This window comes from Callorhinus ursinus, unplaced genomic scaffold, assembly GCF_003265705.2.
Source record: "Callorhinus ursinus isolate GAN/ISIS: 27379988/994484 unplaced genomic scaffold, GSC_fseal_2.0 scaffold15, whole genome shotgun sequence".
Taxonomy (NCBI): Eukaryota; Metazoa; Chordata; class Mammalia; order Carnivora; family Otariidae; genus Callorhinus; species Callorhinus ursinus.
Window position 1 is genome coordinate 29,506,154 of NW_027397077.1, and position 3,813 is coordinate 29,509,966.

General features: G+C 32.5%; 1 non-coding gene across 1 annotated transcript; it reads right to left on the reverse strand.

The window, feature by feature from the left end:
- Window positions 1–505: 505 nt before the first annotated feature.
- On the reverse strand, window positions 506–608 carry LOC112834321 (U6 spliceosomal RNA). Its single transcript, XR_003210845.1, has one exon. It is a non-coding gene; the product is annotated as a U6 spliceosomal RNA (small nuclear RNA).
- Between the last annotated feature and the right edge of the window lie 3,205 nt (window positions 609–3,813).

Consider the following 3,813-nt stretch of genomic DNA (forward strand, 5'->3'; position numbering starts at 1 on the left):
GCCACATTGATTTATCCATTTATCAACTGATGAACATTTGGGCTATTTCCACTTTTTGATTATTATGAATAATGCACTTGTGCATTTCATGTGCATATCTTTCCACTTCTGTTCGGCATATACTTAGGACTGAAATTGCTGGGTCATCTAGTGATTCTGTATTTAACTTTATGAGAAGTTGCTAAACCGTTTTTGCAAAGAAGCTGCATCATTTTACATTCCAGCAATCTATGAAGGTTCCAGTTTCTCCACATCATCACCAACAGTTGTTATTTCCTGCGTTATTTGTTGCAGCCATCCTCACATTTTCCTTTCTAATTAGTGTTTGGGTGGTAAATTTATTTCCATTGTTTCATCTTCAACCCAGGTATTGTGGTTGAAGTGGTTTGAAAGTGGTTTTCGTGTGAACAGCATTAAATGCATCTTACATCATCTTATGTTTGTACATCTACCATAGCCCTTTTAATGTTAATTTCTATAAAAAATTTTTGAGAGCCAAGTTTTTGAAAATATGCAACCCTTCACAAATTTGCCTGTCATCCCTGCTCAGGGACCCTACTACACTTCTAGCATTCCCATTTTAGTGTATATGGTGCTAAAATGAGCATTCTTATAATAATGTTCTTACTTGCTTATAGCCTTACTAAATTATAGGCCTTGTGAGAGCGGAGATAATGTCTAATCTATTTATGTTGTCTTTCCTAGCTTTGTGCCTTAAGTATTTGTTGAATGAATACATGAAACTTTATAGATTTTCACTGTACACATATTATCCAGAGGGCTTATCCCATGGTTGTCAATTGGCTCTCAATTATTTTGTATTGGAGGGACAGCTGAGAGTATTGGTAATACACTTGAAAGGGGACTGGACTGAACCCACTTTTTCCCCAAATGGTGCTTAATTAACCTTTCGATTCCATCAGTTTCCAACTGTTTATTAATTCAACAATGATTCTTTCTCCCGAGTCAAAGTTCCTTTTAGTCTAATATTTATGTGATCTTTTTCTGGACTGGCTTGACATCAGGCTCATTTAATATTGTATTATTCTACTCTACATGATGCATTTTGACCAACTAAACATTCCATCTAACAGATTTGTCAGTAAAAAGATAGATCTTCGGTTGCAGTAGAAATAAATTTGGCACATGATTGACACTGTTCACACACAAAGGAAGAGGTATCAAGCGAACTGGTGTGTCATGGCATTATAATGCAAAACAGCAAAGTATTTATTAAAAGAATACATTAAAAAATTTTAGATAGGGCAATATCTGGAGTTCTAAAGAACATTTCGTAGATGTTAAATCTATATCTTTGTTGCTTTGGTGTTTTAGAATTTGCTCAAGGATTCATTAAAAGTAATTTATAGTTAGAGGATCTGTTTTCGTATTACCATGGAAGGAAATATAATTTAGTTTTAAAAATTAAAATTATGGACAAAGCATAGACTCTTAATCCTGACTCATTAGAAAAGACTTAAATGCAAACAGCCAATGGCTTTTAATTATAGGAGAATAGATATTGCAAGCTTTACTATCATCTAAATATAAAATCTGTCTTTAATACCCTAGATTAAGTGGAATAGATGATTTAAAAAAAAAGTAGGTATGGACTGTTTTTTACATACGAGAAATTACTTTGAATTGTTTTCTAGTTCTTTCCTGTTTCTCTCACTTTTCACCCGGCTCAAGTTAAAATTCCTTGAGGGTAGGAATCCTGTCTTTTGGTTGTTTGGTTCTTCCACAGCAGTAAAAATATAACATGCATACATAGTAAGTGCTGATAAATGTTATTTGAAAGCATGCTGCCTCTCTGACAACTTCTGTTCTGTCCTTGCCCAGACACCTTTTCCAACACTCTTCTTCCTGTATGGCTCCATTTCTTGTTCAGTCTCTGCTCAGATGTCACCTTGTCACTGAGGCCTTTCCTCACCACGTTGCATGAAATCTCAGTTGCTTTCTCCCTCATCCATTGCCCTGCATGACTTTTCTCCACTTAAGAAATAAAACTCTGATTTTTCTGTGGGCAGAATAAGAAAGTATGCAAGAAATTCTGACATGTTTTTAAACATAAGCTTAATTTGTCTTATGACAGTAATATAAGCTTTTGTGAAAAACTAGAAGCTGTAGATATAAAAGAAAAATTACATTTTTATCCTGCAGTGACATCAACATGCTTAACATTTAAATTTAATGCTTCCCAGGGTTTTCCTTGTAAATATTAACTTCTTTATTTTCTACTTTCATTTCTGAAGTTTAGAACACAAAATATATAACATTAAATTTTGAATTTAAATGACAATAGAATATAATATACCATTAATTTTAACTATTTGAAGATTGAAAAAATTAAAAAGGTATGCAATGTGTCAAGACAATTCAAAATGATATATTGATTGTTATCAATATACCTTTCTGTAAAAAAGTAAAAATAGCATCAAATTTTCCTAAAGTGCATTAAGAGAATTAAAGATTTTAATACTTATTTAATTGATATTGATGCTTAGATGGATATTTTAAAATTTTATTTCAGTTGACTAAATAATGATAAAAAATCTTATACAAAATGAAGTTTTGCCATATTTTGCTTCTGTTTGGATTCTATAATTCATAACATATGGATTATATAGATTATATAATCTATAATGTATGGATTACATAATTTCAATTTTAAAAATCCATAGAGTAAAATTAACCTGTACAATCAGACATCCTTAAGTCAACAGATACAGAGGCCAAAAGATTCTGTGGCATGTTTAATTACCAAAACTGACATAGTAACATTCTGATTAAAATATTATTTCTATCTTAACATTGCTTTTAGAAGATTCAGTTTAGGCCAACAAGAAAGTGGGAATGAGAGAATGGTTATAATGATATTTTGGCTATATGGTGCCAGTGAGAACTTTGAGATTTCCTTAATTGAACTCCTTTTCTTGTCTAATACAAGCCTGAGTATCTTATATTGATGCCAACACCTACTGCAGAATTGTTATGGAGACTAGAACTACATACCAGTCAGGAATTAAGCACAATGCACATAGTAGACAACTCAGCACACAGGGACTTATTATCTGATGCATTCATTTGCAAGTTAAGTTTTACTGTTTGCTCATACACTACTCTAAATTTGACTTTGCCTGTCTTCCTTCCTTCCTTCTTTCCTTTCTTCCTTCCTTCCTTCCTTCCTAAAACTTTTTCACCAACACAAGGTCTCAGCAATTACTTATCCTTTAACGGAAAGTGGAATACTGGCTATAATGTCTAGCTCTTCTAACTGGATATATGACAGATTGTTCTTCATCTATTTTCCTCCTGTGAAACAGAGGTAATATTATCTGCTTACCTATAGCAATATAGGTAGATGGTAAAGATAGAAGATAATACTTGCAAATAGCTTTCAAAAGTATAAAATATTTAAAACTGTTTTTTCGTTTTATATATTTTATCAGAGGTTACAAATTGGTGGCCCTAACTGGAACCCTAAGACTCTTTATTTGACATGCATATGCAGTTTCCTTTAGAAAGAGTCTGTGTTCTCCAGTTTACCATATTCTTTACAATTCCTGTGCTGTTAGGCCATTTTATTAATTTTTCTTATTTGCATTTCCGTTTGAGTTATTACCAAGGTGAAAAATGAAAACTGATTTTGTGGAAACATCAAGTCATTACTTTGTGAAAACAAGTTTAGGTTAGCACCTCCTCAAGGTTCTTTTAGCACTATCCACCAGTGTCATATTGTTACTTTCAAGCAGAACTCAGGAGGTTTGTGAATTTGATTAGTAAAATATACAGAATTACCTCTTTCTTTCC